The 27033-nt window shown below is 32.3% G+C and overlaps 1 protein-coding gene and 1 long non-coding RNA gene across 4 annotated transcripts in view; both read left to right on the forward strand.

Annotated features, from left to right (window-relative positions):
* LOC141456489 (dipeptidase 1-like) overlaps nucleotides 1-27033 on the forward strand; it is a 411813-nt gene that overhangs the window by 344738 nt on the left and 40042 nt on the right. The window lies entirely within an intron of this gene.
* Nucleotides 4202-27022, forward strand: LOC141456499 (uncharacterized). The gene is made up of 5 exons (XR_012459795.1): nucleotides 4202-4941; nucleotides 5025-5088; nucleotides 6768-6969; nucleotides 23776-23903; nucleotides 25224-27022. It is a non-coding gene; the product is annotated as an uncharacterized lncRNA (long non-coding RNA).

Below are 27033 nucleotides of genomic sequence, written 5' to 3' on the forward strand. Positions count from 1 at the left end.
GTATATATTTTTATGTTTATAATGCATTAAGGCTAAGAGCTATACTTGTGGGTTGATATTTCTTATTTGTTTGTTTTTTAAACGCAGATTTGTTTACTTTTTCTTTCTTTTTATTTGTATACTCTCTCTCATAGTTATTTAATTGTGTATAACTATTAGCAAATATATTATAAAATTGTATGTATCATTCTATTGTGTGTTGTATATATATATATAGTAATTGGTAACCGAGACCAACTCTTGCTATGAATTGTACAAAATTTAAAAGCAATAAATAAATAATAAAATTTTAAAGTGCTTTTCAGTATTCTCTAACCAAAAATACGAATTAGGCGAATATAGTATTCAGTCCACAGGAATTGTAAATCTAGAAAACGATATTTTTCGAGTTTTCTGTAATTAAGTGGGCAGTCGCCAAATTATTTCATTTGAACTTGGATATAACGTATAATAGATCTATCACTGGCTTGAAACTTCTCAGGTAATATTTATTTTTAAAGGAGTCCTAGTGTGACGTCTCTCACTTCTTTCAAATGAATCCTTTCATTTTAGCGAGCTATTATAATAATAAGTTTAGAATTAATCTCTTGCCAGCGAAATTCTAAGTTTCAAGGAAGTTTTTTAATGAAAAAAAAACATGTAAGTGTTCACAATGATTTTTTTGTTATAGTTTTCCAAAAATATAAATATATAGTCGTACCATTATCTTAGTTTGATTTTATAATATTAGCCTCGAAAATTAATACTTTCAAAAAACTGCAATATCAGTTTTTTGTATTTTATACGTAAATTTAAAATCAAATAACTAAGTTTATTTTAAAGAACTATAATTTTTACTAAGAAAATTAAAAATTTAAATAAATGCCCATACTTTGATCAGATTATTTGTCATAATTATAACCTGTTCATTTATTACAAAACAAAGCAGTCCTTCTAATACAGCTAGTAGTGTTAAATGACGTAGTTAGAAAGCTAGAGGAGCATAGGTCATTCCATTGTAGTTGGTGAATAGAACTAGTGATTAGTATGTGGTGCTAAGGGCGACTACCTAATACGTGATGGACCTGCATCTCAGTTTGTCATGTATACAAAGCCGCCGTGCTAAGGTCAAATAGCTCGCCACAAGTAAAGATATTCACTTGCATCTGCATTGGTTCTTGAATTAGGAGCATGCGGGCAACAGCGTAAGGGACTGAACAACATCTGTTTGAAGAAAAGCCAATCGTGTGTTTGTTTTTAATAGATTTAACTTTCAAGTAGTGCAGTAAAACAGAAATTCTATAGCTGAGTGCGCTGGAGAGAAACATTTTGGAGAAATTATGGACGGACCTATTAGCGAAGAGACACCAAAAACTTTACATAACAGAAAGTTATCCTCCGCAAGGCAATCCGTATTGAATAGGATAAAAGAGAATAGGTTAACTCTGGGCAGGACACATTTAAGGATGACCAAAAAACAGATGTTCAAAAGAATATTACTGTACTGACAATCAAAGGGCAAGCCGTAAAGATAGTTTGATCAGTTGGACAGAGATGCCACAAGAGAGGGAGTTCTGGATTGGAGGTTGAAGACCGAATTGAGATAGAATAGGGTCCCTCCATCGGTCCGATAGGGATTGTACTTGGTGAAGGACAAAGTCCAATTGGACTTTAGCACCGGTTAAGTAAGTATGGATTTACTTATTGCAAAGCATAGATTTAAGAATCGCAATTCCTCTGATTCCAATTCCTTTAAGTGTTTGTAGCTCCACAATTCTGCCCAATATATAGTGTTGGTGATTTAACAATGAAATAGTACATTTTCTTCCTGGACTGTGATTAATAGCCAAAGAGTTAACTAAAAAGCATTTTACTAAAAGCGAGCCTACCCTCAGAGAAGTTTCACTTCACTTTTCTGCAACAGGATTCTGCAATTAAAGTATTTATAGGGCAATGCATCTGTATTCTATAATCACATCGAAGTGATCGCTTTTTTATACAACATTTTCGTATCTAAGAAGAACCACTTCTCTTTTTAAAGTAATATTGAATAAATTTAACTCCTTTTTTAACTTCTCTTCTCTTCTTAAATTTAATTTCTCTTTTTAAAATAATGTTGAATAAATTTAAATTCGGCGAATCTGAAAAACACAAAGGTTATTTATCTCTGTTAGGACGTTAATTAGGTTTTCTTCCAGACAAAACTTCTGGACAATTTGGCATGCTCTATACTGGGTTCAAGCTCGTAATTAGTCTTAATGAGATACAATATAGTCTTTTTATTGAATTTTAAAAGTTAAGATATTGAAGAGTCCAAACTGAGTTGCATTTTAGATCTATCGTTGACTGCTAGCCATATATCTTCAGAATCCTTTATATTTGGTATCAACAAAGTGAACTTCATTAAATTATAGTGATAAAAATAGCTTCTTTTTGGTGCAGCGGGTTGATTGCAAATCCAATTGACGATGTTGTAGTTAGTATTAACACTACCGAAAACTAATCACTGTGAAACTCCTTTAATCTAAAAACAAAACTATTTCCACTGTTATGTAGTTGGCAAGAGGATAGATTGCGCAGTGCTGATGTTTGAGGCAAGTTTTTCTAGTTGGCTTGCGGTGCACATCTCACTTCCTATACTGTTCACCACTTCTGTTAGTTTGTATTAAGTTAACTGCCAAGAAATCTTCAAACTCTTCTACCAGTACACACTCGCCCAACAAACACCATACAATCACATTAGCTTTTGGATTTTATCTTGGTAAAGAGGTCTAGAGGTTCCTTTTAGTTGGGGCAACTTTTTGTTTACTTTATTTATCTCAAGGTTGTTTTAAGATTATGTCAATAATGGGTGAAAAAAGAAAACACTTTCTGGTGTGAAATAAATACAACTAGAAGAATCATAATTTTTGTATTTGTACTTGCTTTCAATTTAAGGAGAGGTCATCTAAAGGGCTGTAGAACATATTTACAGAAAAAATATAAAACTTGGCACATTACGAATATAAAAAAAAATTTATGACTGTAATTGGCAATAATGTTTCTTCCATTTGTATTAATTAATTTTTTTTTAAAGAAAAATAACATATTCTACAAAGTAAAATTTAATACATAGGAAAGTTAACCACAAAAATGGATTTACATATTTGTAGAAAATGTGGTTAGGTCCTCCTGCTGTATAAAATCCAAGAAATGAATTTTCATTAAAGTCTGTAAAAAATCATTTCTTTTGTATTTATTAATATAAAAAATTTAAAAATAATTCAAATCATAAGATAATTTTACTTCATTTAATTGAGAAAACTCTGTTAGTGCATTGTTTTTCACAGTAAATTTAGAGACAATTATTAGTTAAATTAGTATTAGTATTAAAGAAAGAGTAATATAAACTCTTTTACTCATTTTATAATTTTTAACAAACAATTCTACGAACAAATAAGACGACATCAATATTACTATCCTCTTATGGAAGAGAGGATTTCTCCCAAATGTATTTGATTTGTTAGACTCAAGAGATGGATTTTTTTGGTTTACGACGGCTAGTGTAGGTTTATGAACAAAATGTCAACATTGACAACACATTGTCAACATGTCATAGATAAACATTCTGAGAAGTATTTGCTCAGTGGTAGCATGCTATACCCATATACGAGTACGTAGTCTCGTTTCGAACTCCTGCCAGTCGTGCTGTAGATTTTTATATTTTTTTTTATCTTAAGAGCCTCCATAACTCACTGGACTGTGAGGTGTTCTAACCAGAGAGTATTACCTGAAGTCGACAGTACAGTTAAATATCGTTGGTCGCCGACCACAGATGAAGAAGCGCCTTAATAATAATTAATGTAAATAAAACAGAAAAACATATTCTAAATAGAATTACTGTGCATGTGGAACTGCAGTGATTGAAAGATATTTAAAATTGGAAATTATTTGACTATTTTGTAAATATACTGAACGTCATAATAAGCCGCTCCTAATCAGCAAGAAAATTAATTAAACTGTTTTTTGTTTCCTATCTTTAATTTAAGGCGCTTCATCAAGAACTGTCATTGATCTCTGGAAGTAGTGCAGCTTTCCAGACAGAAATCTTTTGCCTATGAATTTAATTTCTAAATTTTAAAATTGAAAGTACCACTAATGATTGTACTCATTAGTACAATCGACACTCTTTTTTTTCAACTTTGAATAGAATTAACAGTGAAAATAATATAAAAGGCAATAAAATAAATCAAATGACCATTTATTCTTGAGCCGCAGGCCTTTAGCTCGAAAACGAAAACGAAGCAGCTAGCCTGGAACTGAGTTCATCATTGCATGTGTTTCGTTCATGTTGAACCATGGGCCAAGACCATAGCTTAGCAATAAATAACCTTCTTCGTAACAAGAAATAACTCTGATAAATGATTTTTCCTTTTTTTGTGTTTTTCTAAAACAAAACCCCCCGCTTAAAAATTTTGTTTAAACTTGATCATACTTTTTGCACATATCTAGATCTAACATAACTTTTATTTAAAATATTTTTGCAGCAAATTTCCAATAAAAATCCTTATGGAGTTTTTTATCACGAAAATTTATAAAAATGTTTAAATTAATGACTGACTTACATCACTGATTATATTTTCTTTCTGGAGTTACAAGATAATATGTCTTACTTTTTTTTTAAATTATTTTTTGTTTACTTTTTACAAAGAATATAAATTAAAATCTTTTACATTTTTTTTTTGTTTTACTTTAGAAAGATGCTGTTTGGGGTTGAAGAAGAAAGTAAACATAATCCAAGAAGAAAATATTCTCTTTGTACGTTGAAATGAATCTGACCATGGCAGGGACATAAAAACCAAATAGTCATTTCATTCGGTTGATCTTAGGCATCGTTCTCTGGCCGACAATTTTTTTTTTTAAAGTAAAGTCAAAAGAAGCGAACAGCTTTGATATTGCACATGTAGAAGGATGAAAAGGAAGGTTGGATTCGTCTTTTTTATTTTCTTTAATAATTTTTTTTTTCATCATGCTTGGTATGCTGTTAAAGACCTTTACTGTTATAGAAAGACGTCCTTGTAAATTGTAACCTACATTCGTGAAGGGAAGACTAGATTCTACGAGTTAAAAGTAATTTGCACTAATTTCATTTCATGCTTTATTTAAATTTTTATGTAAGTTTTCATATTTGAGCTCTTACTTTTTATTAAACATTAAACTTTTATGTAACTTTTATGCGTGTCATTGTTTTTAAGAAGGGCGTTATTGTTTCCTCTCATGAGGTTTTCTTAATTGAATTTGCTCAGCCTAAGTTTAATAAAGATCTACTTAATTATTAAAAAAGAAAAGTTCTTAACTGTGGGGTTTTGCACTTAGGAAAACCTTGGATATCCTTATTTTTAATATATCCTTATTCCGCGTACAATTCTCTGCCCAGTATGGATATAGTGAATGTTATTTCGACTCTTTTCTGAATTAGTAAATAAAATAGCCTAGATTATTTTATCGGGTTAAACTAGAATTCGTCGCTTCTGGCATATCGGATGCTTGTAAACTGAAACGCATGCTGCACTACATGTATCTCCTAATCCTCAAATTCTTTTTTATCACAACCTTTATTCTAGCCTCACTTGTAGAAATAACCGACTCTGCTATTATAACAGCTTGTATAATTATTATATCATTCTCTTAAACAATAGGTTTGGTTATATTCCTTATATTGTAATCTAATCTGTAACATATAAAACTTATAGTTTTAAAATTTAATTATAAGAAATGTTCGGAAAAGCTTATGTCTTTTATTCAAATTTTTACAACAATTATTTATTGCATTAAATTTTCAATAATATTGATTAGAATTTATTAGATGTCACAGATTCTCATGCTGGCCATTTTATTTTGGCATTAAAAATATATGAATAATTAAATTGAAAATCTAAGACTTTTGTCTTTAGTTTATCCTTTTGACGGCATTGTCTCGAGTAACCTTATTGCTCTGGTATCAATAATAATAAGGCAAAGTTTCTTTCCCTTCAAGTAAAATACACGCCTTTGTTTTTCATTTCAACCAGTTATCTAGTTAAGTAAATCGCTGCATAGTCTAGACATTCTCCATGGTGCTTTAGGATGGTCTTCTCAATCCTAAAGTGATTGAATAAAGTAATTCTCAATGAAATAAGTGTCAGTTTTGAATGCAGAGAATGTTGTGCTCTTTTTGTGCGAAGGAAGTTCACATATGAACCAATTTTCTCCTTTCAGCCTCACAGCTAACGAGATTTTAATGCTACAATTTTACTAACTTTAGTTAATTATTGCAGTTTTAAAAATAAATCGAATTTTCTAATATTAATAACAATAATGATCATAAATAACCTATTGAGATGGGTACGTATTTTGAGAGTGTAGTTGTTTTTTAAGAAGAAGCAGCAGTACTCAAATAGAAGTTAAATTTAATTACATAGGGCTAATTTTTTAAAAAAAATTCTTGATATAAATTAATTGAAACTGGTGAAATAAAGAAAATAAATATACGCTAAGTCGATGTACATTTTCCGGGTACAAATAAGCACCGATGAAGAATTTTGAATAGAAAATTCTACAGTGTGACAACTTGTCACTAACAGATATGCTCCAATTATTATTGATGACCTAAACTCGGTGTGAATTTATTTTTTATTTCCCTTTATTCAATTTTTATATAACATGTCATCTTGTTAAATATTTGAAGAATTTCTAGTTTGAGCTGTTCATTTTGCTTCTTTCTTAGATAATGTGGAACAACTCATTTAATTGCTCTTAATATTTTGTAGGTAGAAGAAACGTTGTTCATGAAATCGAAGAATCGAAAAGAAATAGTGTTAACTCAATTTGGTGTACGAGTTTTGAGGGTATGCGAAGTTTAAGCTCAAGAACTTTAGAAGAGGTTTTAGAGGATGAAGAAGTGTTCACTAGTGATAGGACAATTAAGTTAGTGAGGATTGCATTGGCAGCTTCTAAGAGTTTTGCTGGCAGGTAAATAATTTGTTGCATAAAACTCGCCTACTTCACCTGGATGTTTTCTGGTACTGGTGCAAGGATTTTCTGCCACCAGAAAAATCCAGAAAAAGCTGCCCAAGTGAGGAGTGCTAAGTGGTAAGAATTGAAACGAACGAACCTTACTTAAGGGGTTCAATCATACTCATTCCATTGCTTGAACTTGAGGTCTTGAGCTGCCCCTAACAAGCAGGAATTTCTTCTACTCTTTTTCATTAGCTGGAGAATGGTAACATTCACCTGCGGACTCATAATATTTTATAACTTTTTATGTTAGTTAAAATTTGAATGTCCTAAGAAAACAATTGACAGACGTCTTTAGAAAACTAAACAGCCTTTCTCGATAACAATTTGTTTGAGACAGTTGTTAGTGTTTCTATTTGTAATAACTAAATTTCTGAGTTGAACACTCAATCTACTTTCTCTTACCCAAATTTAAATTTAAACATTTTCTTGAAACTTACTATTAAAAAATTACTAAAAAACACAAAATAGAACTACATTACTTTTTTCTACAACTTTGGTGTTGGTGAGCTGTAGGCTTTGTTGAAATAGTGAAACAAAGTAGCTCTAATTTATAGATCAAAGATTCGATACATACATTTTGTACGGATTAGGAAGAAAAATGCAAGAAATATTGTTACATCCTGAATCCCTGATAATCACATCATATAGAAAAGGTATTAGCTGTGTGGTTAGCGAATACCAGATTCTAACGCGGAGATCACGGGTTCGAATCCAGCTGCTGGTCTCTTAGATTTTCTCTTCCTGGGAGCTTCTTACAGCTCATTGTCCGGTGATGGACAATGTTGTTTGAAATGCGAGAGCACACAGTCCGGAGGCTGGCAGTGCACTGGAAAAAGCTTCGGGCGTCAATAAGCCCATAAGTTGAGGTGCCTTAAATACAAAAAATAAAAAGTAACACCAGATGCATTATTAGACACTTCCAGTAACCAGAGTTCCCACCAATTCAATTATAGGAGTTTTTTTTTAAGTATCCATCAGAACTAAATTTATGCTCTTTAGACAAGCTATTTTTAGAAGGAGCCTCTACCTTTTAAGTTTAAAGATATTACTTGCCGAAGATGTGACGGGGTTGGTTTAGTGTTTATGAAGCAAGCATGGCTTTGTAAGTGGGAGATACCCAGTTCGAATCCCGCGTATTTGGTACAAAAAAAAAATAATTGTAGATAATAAAGGTAAGTGCTTCCGCCCACATTTAATTATTTGTTGGATGTTTAGTCCCTCGTGAAAAAATAGGCGATTACTTAAACCTACTTTTTTTTACTTGCCGAAGATTTGTTTGCCATCCATCACCAAAAGTCCAAAAATGCCGTTAACAAAATTTAGTACACAGTTTGTTTCAAATTGTAGAGATTGCAATAACATTTAAGTTACTCGTATGTTAAAACAGGAACTATTCCTAATTCTTTGGGAGATGCTAAATTTTTTAAAAATTACTGATCCAGAAAATTTTAAATCAAAATTTCCACGGCATAAAATGAGACATTAAATTTAAAACCATTTTTCACCTCACCTTTTACAAATTAAAGGATGGCAACATAATTACAGTGGTTCGCTTTTAGAATAATAGCATATGCAGATTTACTGTGACGGCGGTCTCCTGTGTATACCATTCTAGTAAATAATAGACTAATAGAAACTATGAATAGACAAAAGCTGTTAGGTTTGAGGCGTACTCCGCAGTATGTCCCATTTCTAATGAATATTGGATGAAGTTACCCTTGTTTGTGTGCACGTATGAAATTAGGTTACAACATGGAGGGCGTCTGTTAACACTCGCAGCTTTATAATATTCGCACTCCACTAATAATCCCAACCTTTTATTATATATCCTGGAATAGATTAATGGGCAGATCTAATTTAATACCATAATCTTATTAACCTGGATATAATCTTATATGAATTGATAGAAACTTATTGTTACTGTTAGGATTAATTCTAAAAGCGAGTAACGTTAGTTTGTCTTACGATAAGCTATGTAAATAATCGTTAAATGTATTCCGTAGTTAATTGTGATTTAGGATTATTGTGTACTAGATATTTTCTTGATTATTTAATATTTTTTATTAACTTGAAATAACAGCCCCATGTTAGCAGTTTATTACCTGAATAGAGTTCGAGAAATGTAAATAATAATTAGAGCTATTAATGTGGACAGAGAGAGAGGAGGGGATGATTGTTTATTTTGTGAAAGAATATTTATTAAATTCTTTGCGGACTGCCGAAGGCCCCCAAAGTTCATTGGGGGAAAACCAAATTTTGGAAAAAACTAGAGTGCGCGGTGGCAGAAGGGTGAAATAGGGTAGTGTTCGAGTGTCGCTCAAGCAGGATTTTATACCACTGGTTCGCTGTTAAGACCATTTCATTTTACCCTTGTTCTTTTTTTAACAGCGTGGCGCTTAAACGTCTGTTTAGACATTTAATTTATTTATCTATTATTCCCTTCTCTTTTGGTCCTTTTTTTGCGATTGTTGTCCGTTGTTGGCTACTTATCCTTCTCCACTTAGCTGAGCCGGGCCTTAATTATTGCCGCTACAATTTGGGGGTAATAAGTTTTCTAGCAAATAGACTACCTTTTATTATGATTGGAATATTTTGATATAAAATTCGTAGTACAAATCCTAATTTGAAGGAAATGGTCACTTATTAAAACTATCCGGGTTGATCGTCAAAAACTGCACGAAAAAGCGTAACGTTGAAAAACACCCAACTTTGACAATTTTTTTCTCTTTTTCTATAAAAGATAAAATTCCCAAATTTTCTTTAAATCTTACTCCAAACCCTCCTTTATGACTGTAATTTTTTTTGCAACAACCCAGATCTAATAGGTTTTGAGAAAAAAGTTGCCGAAAATGAGCAAAAACGGCTTTTTCAAAAAATGTTGTTGTTGTTGTTGTTGTTGTTGTTGTTGTTGTTGTTGTTGTTGTTGTTGTTGTTGTTGTTGTTACCTTTTTTGTTAAACAACGTAGCGCCTAAACGCGGGAACCGATTTTCATGAATGAGGTGTCATTCGATTCGGAATTTTATGTAGATGTGCCTGTTGGGGGTCTCCACGCTGTACATCGAATGGGAGAGGAGTAAGCCCCCTTTATGTAAGGCCCCCTCCAAAATTATTATTACTCTGTAAATCTTGGCCCGATTTGGATAAAATTTGGTAGGATGATAGGGATAAGGCTCCCCTACGTAACAATAAAGCGGCGACCAGCTCTTACACTTGTTAAGAGGAAGTATAGCAATCGTTTCAAATTATCGAGACGTGAACCGATTTTCATGAATGATTAGATAAACTAAACAATTGTGAAATACAGTCGAACCTCTCAATAGCGGACACTGGCGGGGGAAAGCAAAGTGGCCGCTGTTTGGAGGTGATCGTTAGAAGGAAGTTGGCAAGTTTCATAATGAAAAAATATTGTTTTTTTTTCCAAACATCTATTTAAAAATTGTTTATTATCAATAGATTTAAAAACGTACATAATTGCATAATTATTTAGCTATATGATACGCATCAACTTTTTCTTAATTATCCAAAAAATGTATCAAAAACTACATGTTATTGACTTAATTAATAACTTTTATAACAATTTTTATAATAATCATCACATTTATTCATAACAATAATAATTAATGGTAAAATTATCATCATACTAAAATCTATTATTAGAAAAATAGAACAAACCTTTTGGCAAGTTGACGATGGCTCGATTTGTTTTTGCAAAATCTTCCAACACATTTATTTTCTCTTCTAGAGTTAACCACTTTCGTGTGAGAGACATATCGGAAAAAATAATATTGTTCATCCAAAGTCAAAATTGAAAAATGATTAAAATGGTACAAGATGTTTGAGCTTATATAGGAAACTTTAGGAAAAACCAGAAAAAAACAAAAACTTGAGAGGGGATAATTCTTTTTATCACCGCGTCAAACGAACTTTTAATGATAAGGTGGTCGTTAGTGGGAGGTGAAACATTTAATCCGTTCCCCAAAATCAATGTCCGCGGTCGCTATGTAGAGTGTCCGTTAGACGGAGGTTCTTTTATATAGAAAGTGTATAGGGATAAAACGGGGAAATCCAAAAACTGTCCGTAAATGGAGGTGGTCGCTAGTGACAGTGTACTTTATGGGAGGTTCGACTGTATTTGATAATAGTAAGTCCTCGATGGGAAATTAACCTATCAATTTCTTAAAACCACGGTGAGCCGAATATGAAAGTGGCAATAAAGAAAGGGATTTTTCAGGGTTGCTCTGAATTGAATAGCCTTGAACTATTGTATATCCTACAGTCGTCTATGAATGGGTGATCAGATTTGAAAAAGGCCTCGAGCTTTCACGTTAATTCGCCTCTTTTAAGTGAATGATCTAAAATTGTACTTCTCGCAAAAAAACTTAGTGAAATGATAATCGTAGAACAGATGTTCTCTAAGGACATACAAATGGAATTCGTGCTACGTAAATGCTGATGCTGAACATCAGGAGGAAGAAAATAGAACTCATGTCAGCCAAGAGTAGAGAATTGAGCCCTTGATGAAATGGCCTCTTCATTTAAGTATTTGATATTCATGCAGTCTAGAGGTACAGATCCGTTCTGTTGTAAAATTAAAAAACTGGGGAACGTTTTAAATCGCTTTTAAGGAAGTACCTGAACAGTAGAAATCTGGTGAAAACTTGTCTTGATTCAGAACTAGAAGGTTATTCAACTCTTGGTTCGGCATAAATGAGCAAATTAAGAAAGTATCATGTCCATTTCAGAACTTAATGGACAACTTTGCCCCGCACAAAAGTTAGTTAGAAGAGGATTATTGGAAATAAAAAATATACGCATTCTGAGATTAGGTGGATGAGGCAGTACTGAGGAACATAGTATGTCATCACTATTACATCTGGCCTTCTGAAAGGAAGATTGTCAACTAACACCGCTCTACCTCTGAGATTCGGATCCTCGTTTAATTTTACTATATAGAATTTTATTGAAAGCAGGATAGATGAATGGAAAGAAGTAGGGCTCTCAATGAGAGGCACTCCTAAGTTTTTTTTTTACCTCACGTTGACAAAAACGCTTCAACTGCTTGGTTTACATCAAGGGAAATTTTACCCAAAAACGGAAGGGGTACTAGCGATTGAAGATCAAGACCTCCGTAATACGGAGCTATGCAAAACGGTCGGGTCGGAGATGGTCAACAAATGCCGCAGTTGTCATAAGAAGGCAGAGAGTCTATATCATAGCGAGCTGTCAAGTGCTGGATCAGGTAGACTGGGTAAAGACAACCAGTTGGCCAAAATAGTTCCATCAGCGATAGGCTATGGACTAATGGTAGATAGGATCATAAAGTAGAAATGCAACCCACGCTTTGCATAAGAATATCAGCCTTCCAGTTACATTATGTTACTTGTATTGTTACTAGTTACATGTATTACGACAAGAGGGTGCAAACAGACAGTCTTGTAACTGGCCGGGAAAATTTTTTTTCCAAAAAAAAACGCGTGCACTTAATAGATGTCGCTCTCTGCCTAATACGAGAGAAGAAAAGTACGAAAATGCGGTGCTGAAGGCAGAGAGAGCTAAAGCGGGAATGGAACCTTGTAACCATTCACAGGTTAATAATTTCCACAACTGGTATAACCACTAAGACTTTGACAGTTTAGAAGTTAGGCCTTTGCAATGCAGAAATCTGTAATTGTAAGCACTGCCATTGCTTTTCCTCACAATTACAAGCCTAAAAACGTTGTATGTTGGATAAAATAACAATAATAATGTTATGTATTATGTAAATATTTATGTTACATGAGGTATAGATTTACAATTACTAATTACTTGTTTCCAAATGCGCAGAAAGGCTAATTCCTCTTTATGTATATTTGATTAAAAATCAGAAATAGGTTTAAGCCAGTAAATAAATTTAAAAAAAAACTTTTAGTTCATTAAAAATATTGTTATTTTAAAATAACTGTACGACATTAATTAAAAGTTTGCTCTTTTATCTATTTTATCACTTATGGTATTATTACAGAATGTTTGAAAGTCTGCATTTAATACCAGTATCCAATTTCAGCTGTTTACACTCTTGGAATATTGTGTTAAAGTTTGTCCTTCGTGTTGTGAAGAGTTAAACACTAATCTACATCAACAAATATAAACATGATTAATGGCTTCCAGTGCATAATTATGCAAAATTTCTAGTGCATAATAACTTTACACTGTTGAAACTTGTAATCACAATCTCAGTAATTTTTAAAATTTTGCTTTTGTGTTGTTTGGTTGTAATTAGTTCATTAGAAAATAAATAAGTAAAAACAATTTGATATAATTAATTTTTCATTGAAATAGAACACTGTTCGGATCCCATTTATTGGCACAGCTTTTATTGATATAAAAAAATGAATACATTTTCAGCTTTGCAAACTTCCCGTTTTGTTTAAGTTTGTTTTTGTTTGCTGCAAACTCAATTGTGAACTAAATTATACTTTATTTTTCAACTCAAAAATAACAAAGATTCAAAAAGTTCAGGTTGGAGATGAATATCAACAATTTTTTAATGACCTGTTATGCCCAGTTAAGAGTAACTTTTTTTTAAAAGTAGAAAAAATACCTTTAATTTTTCATACAATTTATTTCTGTCTTACAAAATAAAAAATAATGCAAATATAAAATGCCCATTTGAAATTATCTTTGGCTTTTTGTTAAGTTTGGAAGATCGTTCTGTTAAAGTTAAGTTTTTAAGTTGTCGTCGTCGTACTGTCTATGCTCTGAACCCTCTGGTTTTAGAAATATGGTGCTATCCAGGCCATAAGGATCTATATTGTGGGCACTTCAAGTCTTTCCAGGGTGATCTAGGTGATCTTCGGTTCTTTCAAGCCTATACACATCATGACTTTCAGCCTATTAATGTGATATCTATTGCAGAGATAGTCCTTACCAACTTTCAAGCTACTACAACATCGAAAATGTAGATTAAATATTCAGTAAGAAAGTACTCCAAATATTTACTATTTAATCAATTTTCAAAAGCTATCACCAAATTGTTGCGAAATAGTATTAGATAAATCATAATTAACCATAGGTCATCTCTGCCAATCAGCTGCAAACTATATTTGAGCTAAGTTTATCAGTTTAAAAAGGTATATTGCAGTGAGTTCTGTCATTCTAAAGTAAACAATTTTGTGCTAACTGTTATTGTTTATGCTCAGAAGTATAATAAGCCTGACAACATTCCCATGAAACTGTTTAATTGCCAATGCACCATTTGTGTTCCGTTTAGACACGATTCTATAGTGCCTTGAAAGTCAAAGAAACAGTAGCCAATGTAATTGCAGGACCCTAATACCTCAACATCAAGGAACAAACGAAATTGGATTGAGAAATGGAGGGAAGATCAAGCGACAACTGATTTCAAATACCCAGTTAAGTAACTTATTGACGGCCTTGCTTAGAGATAGAGACCAACAAGTTGCGATTTCTGAATGTCCTGGAAGAAGTAGTTTTACTTCAACCGATTAACCAGCGAGTGTCACAGGTTATTGTATTAGATGAGTACCTAGGAGTGTCTCCTCAGTATTAATCCCAATAGAAGAAGAATAAAAACATTAGGCTGGCTAGTAAACAACATCGGATACTCAAGAAGGACCCAGTGTCCAGCTAAAGCACTTACAGTGCCTGCTGCTGGCTACCAATTAGGGTGAAGGGACCAGTAATTGACTGCTTAAGAAAAAATTCAAGTTTATGATAGAATATCTTCCGTTATTTTGGCTCCAGGTGTAGGTTGTAAAATTGTACCGCTCCAGTAGGATGTATTGTATTTTATTAATATTTTAAAAGCAGTAAATTCGATCTTTATGTCAACCAAAAATGATTTTATTTGTAAGTATGTCAATGACCCAGTAATTGACATACCGAATTTTCGGTGGAACCAGTGTTTGACATGGGGTGGGACCAGTAATTGACATACAAATATATTCATGAAATGACATAAGGTATGCATTCAAAATCACTTTTAAATCTAAATAAATCACTTAAATCACCTAAATCACTTTTTCAACTGGATTTATAACAAAAATTAGTCTTATTCATAATTAATTACAATGTTTTTAAATAGGCAAACCTAAATAATCTAATATTTTTTTCAACGTTACCCTTTTTTATGCAGTTTTTGACGATCAACCCTTACACAACTGTCCTACCGGACAATTTTAATTAAGTCCAATCCAAGACAGGTAATTTGAAGGACAGCCCTTACTTTCAATAGTACCAAGGAGATATTAGCTAACATACTAGTTAGATCGTACACAATGTCTTTCGGCTCGCTTTTATCTCTTTCTCTCAACTCTTCCGCTCTCTTATCCTTTCAAGTTTCCGCTAAATATTTTGTTACTTAAACCTTTTTTTGGGAACGTTTTTGGTTCTCACTTTACCAAACTAACCTCTCTACTTCCGATTAGACTATGTGGTCACATCCTTGTTTTATCCATTCCGCCTATAACGCTGCTACCGATGGCATCTACGCGTTTTTGTGTTCGAGTTGTTGGTGCTTTCTAGTGAACCAAATTTCTCCTACGCTTCCCTTCTTTTGGAGCGCTTCGCTAATATTTTCCACAATCTGTGCTGCCAGTGTCATTTGCTTCGAAACCAAACTATCTGAATGTAATTCATTCTTACTTTCTGCATCTATTCAGTATTTTATTGTTTATTATTAATGAGTTACCTCTTGGGCACATGTATATATACATTGTGTGCACGTTCATCGCGTCCTGCCACAGGTTGTATGCATTCGCACTTATAACAGTAATAAATAAATGAAACGTCAATGAAAAAAAAAAACTAAATTAAAAAATATATATCTGTTATTGACTCTTTAACGTGGAAAAAATAGGTATTAAAATACACATACCTACAAATAAACCACTGATATTCACATAACTAGGTAACCAATTGACAAAAATATGTGTTATTAAAATAGGCACTCCATAAAAGAAAAAATGAATGAAAAAACAAAATATTCTTTCGGAATACATAGGAAATGAACATCATAATATATCTTATGTAATTGATAATTAGCCACTTGAAATCACAAGCCATTTGAAAACCTCACACATCAACGGTTTTATTAAATTGGTATCGTTCTCCATAAAGTAGTACAGCGCGATCCAACCTTCACGTGTTTAGGAATTAAAAATGGTTTTCATACCGATTTCATTTTTTTTAAATTCAGTTTAGCCTATTTAGCCTATGGGATGCTATATATTCGTCTTCGGTCAACATGTTTGTCAATTGGTAAATACAATAGATCTTACCATCTTTTTTATGTTATTAATGTGTAACATCACAGTCACCAACTTCTCCACGTATATTTGATTTCGCACCTCGTACTTCTCTTGAGGGAGCTTCATTTTTCCTCTGGCCATTTTCTTTGATGGAATTCTACGGTTTAGCCATTTCCTCGCTTTCTTCTTTATCATGTGGCTAGGACCCAAAACTGAGGGAGAATGATAGATTTTCCTACTCCGATAAGTGGGCGTCGTTTTTATCAATCACGTAGGCCTCGGAAGCTGTTCGGCAATCACGATTATTCCAGTTTGTTGTTCATACATTGTTGTTCTCTTCAGAATAATCATTCTGCATGCCCTCTTGAAATAAGGCGTACATTTGCTAATTCATTAATTTAAACATATTTTATATTGCCGATTTTTATCAATGATTTTATTTTACAATGTATTGAATTTTTAATTATAATAAAATTTATCAACCTATCTTATCATTTTCCCAGGAAGTCAATCACTGGTTTCAAACAAAAAAGCTGTAGGACTAGTAATTGACATACATGTCAATTACTGGGCAAATTGCCGTTTCAAGGACCAGTGATTGACAGCCCCATTTTAATCCTCAATACTTCTCATAATTAAAAAAAAAACTACATAAATGAAATCTACAAGTAATACTAATTATAACAGAACATTGATAACCACACGAATATATGAACAAATAAGCGAAAAATAAGAAAAAAGGAAAATTATTTTCTTATCAATCCTCCTTAGCAACGGCTTGTTTTTTCCTTGATTTTGAACTTTTTACACAAATAACCTTCCACTGATACCAAGGAACCTTCCAATAATTAATATTTTTCTGGAACTGCTGCCCAAAGGCTTCTCAATAACGAAATTGAAAGAATCACCACTAAAAACGGCTCATATCCCTTATAATACCAGTTTATTTCTGATATGTCAATTACTGGTGCCCAGTCAATTACTGGTCCCTTCACCCTAGTTCAATAGCGCTTGAAGTTCAAATATTTGGAAATACGCTAGTGTTTTTATTAAATTCAGCGTTTTCATTGAACCGTACACTCTCTTAATGGCAAATTTTTGGATAATTAGCGTTTTTAGCCATCTAGATTTCAATGTAAAATTGCGCCTTCACGCTGATTCGCATTTGGCAGATAGACAAAACTTATAGGACAATCCAGGAAAATCTGATGAACAAATCCGGAGATGTGTAAAAAGTTTCTGCCAAAGCGTGAGAAGTTGAAAGTTGTAAATTCTGTAGGAAATGTTCCCTTTTCTAGGATGGCCTACAAGAGTCTAAAGTAACCTAACACTTTAAGAACTGCTGAGTGTAGTTTCTCTGTAAAACTGTTGCTTTACTTACACATGGTAGCACTTTCAGGCAAGCAGTAATGTCTTGGCGACGCTGACGTTATAACAATGGCGCACATGCTTTCTTACTTAGTGTAACCAACCCTCGGTCTCCTGGTTGGCTAACAGTAAACACCTACATATATGATTTGTTATTACCCCAACTGCTAACATAATGTTATGTTTCCCGGACATTTACACCCAAAACTTCTGAAGTTTTACTCTTATCACATCTACTGCTGTTTTGTCTCTTTTCACTAGTGAGGTAATAGTATTTTCTTTAACAATGTTCCTGATTATTTGCAAAATCTTTTTATAATTTATAGTTTTCTACTATAATTTAAAAATAAGGGATTAGTTCAAACAAGTTCAATTTATAAATCAAGGGTGGATGTATTTGTTTTTGTTATACTGCTATTCTCTAGATCCTAACTTAAAAGTTTTTTCCAACTCCGAATATTATTATTCTTCATAATGGAGGAACCCTTAAGCTAGCCAAAGCACAAAATATCTTTCCCAATGAATAACAAAACAATCGTCCTGGAATGAGAGTTTGTATCTAGGCCTGAGCCACAAAAGAATCGTAGCTGTCCGAACAAATAACATTAAAGAGGAACTGTCTTAGCTCCTTCATCGCCAACCTATTCCTATAAAAGACTTTAAATCCAAGCTCCTCTCCCTAAACAGATAGATAGGTGTATCCTCCTCTATTCAGACATTAAATAGAGGTGTCTCGTTAAAGCACAATATCCAATGAGGGAACAAAACAAGTCCTGGCAGCTACCACAATCGATCCTGGACGGTTCGTGGTTCAACAACATGTACTGTCGACTCCCACAATGCTATGTAAGTTTGTACACTGCGAGGCCAATGACATCCAGAAACCCGACATACATATGTCAAACGAAACGGCATCATATGATTCTAAACTGAAAAGAGTACGACCTCCATTTTGCCAGATTCTCCACTTTCTCGTTACCCAAAATCCTCATATGAAACGTCAATAAGACAAAAGAACATTTTTAACAGCTGACAACTGCTCCTAGAACCACCTCCTAGTTGCCTGGAATATACGAACCTCTTTCATAAGATTTACAGGCCCGCCTCATCAGAAAGAATAGTATAAACGATGGCCTAGAAAATAGCGGCACCACTAATTTATCTCAGACTCAAAGTTGACCGCCATTTCAGAACTTCCACTATGAACTTTAAAACCTTTTTCTTTCTGAAATTTTCCAAAATTAAAAACGACATTTTTTGTAGAAAATTCCTATTTTCGTCAATACATTAATTCTTCTAAATAATAAACAAGACAAAGGTACGTTATACCGAAATTTAGAGGGAAGCTACCCAAGAGTAGTGCTCTGAATCGAATTTTCTTAAAAAAAAAAAAAATGTTTTTATCTTTCAAATAAAAGTTGAACAAATTGAAAATTTTAAATAATTGCAATACTTTTCCTTTCCAAAAGAGAAAATAAAAAATAGAATTGGTACCCTTCGGGGAAAAAAAGATAAATTGAGACCCAGGCGAGGCTGAGATTTCAGCGAAAATAGAAATCAAAGGTACAAATAAATGTAAGTAAAACTTTCAATAAATAAAATAAGATGCAAAGAACACAATTTGTTAAGTGTATTTCAATTGAAATGTAAAAACAGCGAGCAAAATAATTTCTCTCTTTTTGCTTAATGTTAATGTTGAGTAACAAATTATGCCTAATTTTAAATTTGTTGAATGTTTTCATTTGATTGGTTGTATGTGTGTCTCATTCTCTCTTTATCACTCTCTCCTTAATTAAAAATTGTACGTTCACAAAGCCAAATCAGATTTGGCCTTCAATAAATCAAAGAGAATAAAGGAATATTTGGATAAATGTATTATTGAAGCCACCGCTTTTAATCTCCTCTTTCAACATTTAGTTTACATGCAAAGATGACATCGGTTAAAAAAGTTAAATTGATTTAAAAAAAAAAAACAGTGTAATGATTATTGATAATAATTCATTACAATCAATTTGATTTAATAATTCATAATGGCAGCATTGATCAATTACTCTTGACTTTTTGAATAACAATATAAGTAATGTAAACACCTTTTTTTTTCTTAAGGTTGTTGAGAGCATTATGTTGAATCCTGAATTTCCATCGACATTTAATTCTTTCCACCCGAAGCCACTTCTTTAAATCTCCTCCTCCTCCTCCACATTCATTTTTGGCCAACAGCAGTTGTACATCCATTTAAAGCGGCCAAATCATCTAAGCCGCATTGTTCCAATATCAAGAACAATATTGTACTTCGCTTCAGCTCCTTTTCTTATTTCGTTGCCAGGCTTTGCCTTACTCCACATAATTTACAATCTTAACCTTTGAAGAAAGTTTATAGCAACTCACTATTTTTCTTCCTTTTTCAATTTGTAGAGGTTTCAATTTCACTTATATTGTTGGAATGGAGAGAGTACATTCCTACTTTTTTTATCTTGTAACACGAAGATCTAATTTTGCTAATATAGGCAAAGATTCGTGTTTTTTTCTGTTTATTTCCATTCCCTAATGCTTGTCTTGTCGTCGTGTAGACCACATCTTTTCTCAACTGCTACCTTGTGTCCTGCTACTAGAGGCCTGTACAATAAGTGATTTTTTTTTACTTTCAATCCGATTCTTCATGACTTATTTTCCATTACTCCAAAGCTTTCTCTAATAAATGATGAAAAGCAGCGCAGACATATCTAGCCCTGTTTCAAACCTTTATTGATAGTTATAAATTCTTCTATTGTGAGCTTGCCTTTCCATTTAATTTTACTTTTGGCCTTCCTATAGAATACATTTATATCTGCCTCTCTTAGAATCTGTTATAGTTTCACATGCAGAATGGAATTCTATACCTTCAATAAGTCACTGTACACTAGATTAAATTCTCCGTTGTGTATTTTTATATTACTTGTTTTAATGTAAAAAAATGGTCTAAATAAAATATGGATCTGCCAACTCTAAAGCCGGTTTGCCGACCATTTTCTCTCAGCATTTATCGTCCAGTCTATTTTTTTAAAACACCGGCTATAAATCCTACCAAGCTATCATCGGAACACTTCGGCACTTAGCGTGAATTCTTTTATTTCCTTTCTTACGTACAGACACAAAATCATTAATTTTATAAGCATTAATAAATGCAATCTTTTGTTTAGAATTTTGTTACGAAATGTGATTTAAGCAGATGTCTTAATACGCAAAATGTCTGTCCATTTTTTGACAGTCAGAACTAATTTACACAGCTGAAAGTGAAATGGTTGTACAAAAAGAAAAATAAATAATAAAATAAATAAACTGTTGAGCAGTGAGCCAGAGGTTGTCACTCATGCTCTACCATGACATGAGCAGCATTAAATTGTAAACATTCATTGCTTCATCTCCAAAACACCTGTCATTCTGTTATTTTAATTTTTTTTTTTTTTATTTTTTACTCTGGACTTTGCCTGACATTACAATCATAGCTACTCAATTAATCTTTTTTTTCACATAACCTCTATTTAAAAAATAAACAGTATGTAAAGGAAAATTGTAACGTTGTTACTTAAATTATTGTAATATTATTCCTTGTAGATATTTCGGGTTGAAAATAATAATATATATTTCATATTTAAGGACTTTATCAAGGATTACTAGTTCAAACCTCTATAACTAATTATTTTATACGAATTGTCAGCACTTTCATAGCAGACATGCATACAAACTTCTTTCTTAAGGAATCAAACAATTTGCCAAATTCTACTGTAAAAATTTTCCTGAAATTTATTCTAAATAATAGATACTTTAATTATTAAAAAAAAGAAAATAACGTTCCTTGCACCAAGAGGATGCTACTTCTTTTTTGAAGTATCCGAGAAGCTATGTAAACATGTCCCGATAAGGGTCTCAACGTTACATGCAAACATTAGACTGTTGAGTTCTTCCAGGAGTTGGACTTGGAATAGAAAAAGTGTGACAGAATCTTCCCTGCAAATCTACCTGCCAGAAGCGCATGTCCTGAAAAGATGCCAAAAGCCGGAATTTTGCCGCACAAAGATGAAGTTTCATCACTAAGCTACATTATTTCTTGAAGTGCATATGGACAGGAGTTTCCAGCTAGTTGGGGGAAACTGTTTTGGGTTTACACTATACCTCTTTAATGGTTTTGGCTTTTCGAAAGTACAAAAGATTTGCCCACAACAGGCACTACTTATAGGTACATCCCTTTCATAATGCCCTCCAAAGGATTTTGCTACTAAAGCCATTATAGATGGCTTATTACAGGGCTAAAAGTGAGTTGGGCCTTTCAGCATATGTTTGGCTTTTTTTGCTGCTCAGATCTGAATGTATACCTCTAGGGTTTTTATTGACAGCATCTTTAAATATGTTTCCGAAAAAGAATATTTCATTTGTTAAAACTTTTCAGTTAAGGTTTAAAAGTGAACATTAATGTTTATTAAAGTGAAAGTTTATTTTCAACGTTAAATAAGTTAATCATCTTTCTTCAAATTTTAATTATAATAGAAATTGGTACTTCGAAACAAAATATGTTAATTTCGTCATCTTCCATTATTAAAATATGGAAGTTCTAACATTTGTTAGAAAAAATTATCTTATAAAATAGTACCTTTGTTTTAACGAAATTCACTTAGTTCAAGGTAGGATAGAAGATAAATATTTTAATTTTAATCCAAACATAATTTTTTATAAACTCTTTAAAATATGGAAATTTCATAAAACTGGATTGCCTGGTTCCTAAAAATATCTTAGTATTTATGTTACACTTCTTACTACCGTAAGTGATTGTATTATTAATTTTCATTTAGACATTTTATTTCGCTGAGTGTAGAAAAGAGAATTAACTGAATAAAAAGAAAGGATTTTACTATATTATAATCTTGATGACATGATAAATCTAAAGTAAATGGTCTAAAAAACTGGCGGATTATGAAAGTGCTTTTAAACGTTGATGTTGAAAGTTAAAAGGGAGTTAATAATTTTGTGGTAGTAGAAAAAATAATATTAGTAATAAAAAATAAAAAAAGATGAGTTGAGCTAAATGAATGTGCGTCAACGAAGTTGTTATGTCGCTAGCAGACACCAGACAGGCGGAAAAGTTACCGCAGCTTTAAACTCCGTAATGTTTCTCTGCAATTGGACATTCAGATAACCTCGACAAGATTTTTACGTTTATTTTTATATATTATTAGACATTATTCTTTCGCGTTTGTTTCTTTTCTATGTACGAAAAGAAAGAAAGCTAATGCGGAGTTTTCTTGGCCTTTGATCTCACAAAAATGAATATATGGGCATCTTATGTAGTAAACTATACTAATGTTATTGTGGTTTGCATTTGATTAAAATCAGTTGAAACAAAACCCTATTACAATTGTAAATAAATTGGATGCAGTTTCCTTGCAGTAGAAACATCAAGAATATATAATGCAAGGAACACCTTGAGAATACTCTATAATTCTAGCAATACTTCAGCCAAGATCTTCTCAGAAGTAGTTTAATTTTGATAGCCATGGAATTTAATTACTTATCTAAAGTAAACAATGCTCTTTAGTGGGATTTAATATCTATATTCAATTTTTAGTAATTTTGGTTGCCATATAATCGTTGCTACATATTTATTTTATTTTTAACGTTTTATTTATTTGCCATTCCCCGCAACCATTTGACTGTCCAAACGTTTTGAGACCTAAAGTTTTATCAATTTTGCCCAGGAGTGTTTATTGCTGAATCCTAAAAAGTAAATGGCCTGGAGTGAACGCTGTAATCGTTGGTGGTAATTCACTATAACTAATTTTATTTGTTTTAATAATACCTTATTTTTTAAGAACTTTTGTTTAATTTGATTCATCTTCCGCAATGAAGTAAGTTCACGAAGCGAATAATGAATAACCAATAAAGAAATGATAAGACCACTATTACAAATTATTCTGATTGTTGGAGAAATTCCGCTATTTTAATTGCTTTTAAAACTAGTTTTCTATAACTTAATCTTATAAAACGTGGGTTCAAGCCACTTTAGCGTTAATTTATTTTGCTGTATAAAATATTTTTTTAATCACATTTTTGTTTTTAAAATGTAATTTTCTTCAAAGCTGGATTTTTAACAAAATATTTCATTTTAAGTTTCTAGGTGGCAACACCATCAATGATGATTACATTCTGTGCACAATGGAGCTAAAATAGAGCCTTTAGGAGAATTTGGTTTTGTAGTAATCCATGTAAGCACCTATTACGGCGAATGTTTGAAGTTGGTAATTGTTTAATAATATTTATGTATAATATAAACCAACGTATAAAGCGTATAATAAAATTTAAAATAAAATGTTAGAAAGAGAGGAGGTCTTCAAAGCAGATCTGTCTAAATTGCAATGCACATATGTAGTTCTTATAAATATCTCATGTTTATCAAAGCAGCAGAACTGCTTAAGTAATGGGACTTTATTCTTTTTTATTATTAATAACTCTGGATTGTCGTCTTCATGTTGAGAGCCTCATATTTTAAACATAGGCAAATAGTTCTACTACTGCTGATGTTACTTTTTTATAAAAAAATTAACTGAAATATATTATTTACAAAAGTTAGATGCACAAAATTTATTTTTAGTTTATTCGAAGCTGCACGGATAAACACAATTTAGAAGTGTTGAATTTACGCTTGGAAATCAGAACGAACCTGGATATTGCTGTAGCAATGTAAGGGTATATAGCAGCTTTCAACATGCAGGTCCCATCATTACTGCATGTATTCGCGCATGTTTCACATACCTGGGTTATATAGTTTGAATTTCTAGAAACATTTGCAATGTTTATTAGATTGTTCCATTACGACAAACTAAATTCAGTTGTAGGCTACTGTTGCTTTATTTGTTGTATAGTGAAATTATGGACTATAAATTGTATTTAATTTCACCAAAATTATGCTTATTTGCATAATTGCGTGTAAAATGCGTGTAATTGTTTAGTACAGTAATAATTTATTCATAGCTTAAAACTCATAAGACCTGGAAGGGGTCTTTGTTAAACAGATAATCTGAAATTTTTGAAACTATTTTTCAAGTTTTTGTCGAAGGAAATTAAGGGATGGTATTAACACTTTTTTAGTTACTTTTCTAATCTTCATCGACTGGTTTCGATGGACTGTGTATGAAACCAAACAGCTTATACCATTTTCTGAACTACACCGACTTCATAGAGGTAGTTGTTATGGTTGTTCTCGAAGTAATTTAGTACCTTCCCGATCGTGGTGGTTATCGTTGATATGGCGCTAATGACTTTGGAAGTCGATGCGCCCACCAAAAAAAACAAAAAAACTCTATTGGCCCGCAATAAATACATGAACAGTTATATTTAACCAAAAATCTGATTTTTGTTTTGTCTATTTATCTGATTCTTTATTTGTATCAATCTCAAAGAGAAATTACTCAAAATAATTTTTAGAATTGTTTTACAAAAACTGAATATACTTTATGAAAAGTCAATTATTCTTCTTTACGATCTTTAGTTTGATGAAATAACTTCATGAATTCATATACTGAAGCTACAAACTAAAACGACTGAATCTTTTCTTACAGGACCACGATGATGAGAGTACCTAGTTAAGTTAAGAGCTTGCTGGGTAGGTAATCTGTCTATGAAGAAGGGAGTGTATTGGAGAATCCAGCAAACTTATTACAGATGTCTAGTCACGTGGTCACTCGATTCTCTTGTGGTATTTCTTCCAATTTTCTACCTGCAGTGGTAAAAGTCGCTCCTGTCCTCACTTCTCTTAATTTCATCGTTAGTTTACTTTTCTTAGCGCGACTGTTTATTATTGTACTTTGATCAATTCTGGTTGAATGGCATTGTATTGTTCAAATTAGTTCTATTATTCTTAATAGAACTCCACTTAATGCATACTTGTCGATAATACTTGTTATAAGTGCTTTAACAAATAGTATAAAAATTAGCATGATGAGTATTGCAGTATTTCGATAAATTATTTATGAAATTGAAGTTTCAATTGTGAAATTTGAAATATATTTTGCAATAATAAAGTGAACCAATTAAGGATTATCAATAAGGATCAAACAATTTTATTTTGAGTAACTTTGAAAACTCAACTTTGAGCTTTTAGTACTTTTCGTTTTTGACACACCATGGTCTAAAAATCTTCTTTTTTTATTCAGAGAAAACGGTATTCAGGCTAAAAATCAATTTATCTAAAATTAATGATAACAATACTTGCTATAAAGCCTTAGTAAAAAACAAAAAAATAATAATAACTACAAATTCTTTTAAAAAAAGTGTTAATAACAAGAAAAACTTATCATCATTCCAAATATTATTCATTTTGATTTAGACATTACCACTCAAAATTCTGCTATTAAATTAAATAAGTAAGTGCAGGCTGAGAGCGAACCATGCTGTGTGTAATTCGTATCTTCACAGGATCAACAAAAGGTCCTCTCCTCTTTGCGTAGATTTCAATGAGGAGGAGGATTTCAAACATATAATAATGGTATGTCCACGTTATGTGGCAGAAAGGAAACGAATGTTTGACGACTTATACAGGTATTTAGATGCACCATTTCGCTACGAAGACACAATATTCTCCACCATTATCTATGTACTTAAATCTATAGCAGAGCTAGCAATGAAATATGAATGTATTTAAAAGTTATAGAATGAATGCAATAAAATGATTAGAGAAGGATTACGTGATTTTAATTTCGGTTAAGCTATAAGGATGGCAGGAATATAGAGTACTGATTCATCCATTGGCTGTAATTTTGTATGAAAATAGTTGTATATAGTAGAGGGATGAATGTGTGAAGCGACTGTATTTATAAGTAAGAATGGAGAGTGAGTGATATTCTAGTGATAAGCACCTAGACGATGCTGGCTGTATGGCGAAAGCAAATGCCAAAAAAAAAAAGTGCATTTTACTGCCATTATATTTGAATAAAAATTGTCTATCAGTTGTAAGAAACAAATGAATGTGGTTTATATCGCCTTACTGGTGGCTATTACTTAAATTATCATTTTTTATACAGGAACCGATTGAAATCCTTCTGTTTTTACAAATATTAGAGGTTCCTTTTTCCGGAGGCAAATTGTATCTAGGCTAACTCTCGCAGCTTCTCGATATGACTAGCAAGTTATCATTTAAAAGTTATTCATTCCTTCCAGTGAGCATTTAATTGGGTAGTTTATGTGGTCGTTTCAGATTGTAAGGAATAGCGCAACATCGACTGATCACATGAAAATCTTGGGAGACATTAGAGCTTTTGCAAGTCAAGGATTGCGGGTAGAAGAAAAATGGAAGGGAAAAGAAAAAAAAAGTAATTCTTTATAGAGAAAGCCATTTGGGCGAACAGTTTCATGTGCAACAGTTTATTGTGT

Source organism: Rhodnius prolixus, unplaced genomic scaffold (assembly GCF_049639745.1).
Source record: "Rhodnius prolixus isolate KJV_2025 unplaced genomic scaffold, Rpr scaffold_4, whole genome shotgun sequence".
Classification (NCBI taxonomy): Eukaryota; Metazoa; Arthropoda; class Insecta; order Hemiptera; family Reduviidae; genus Rhodnius; species Rhodnius prolixus.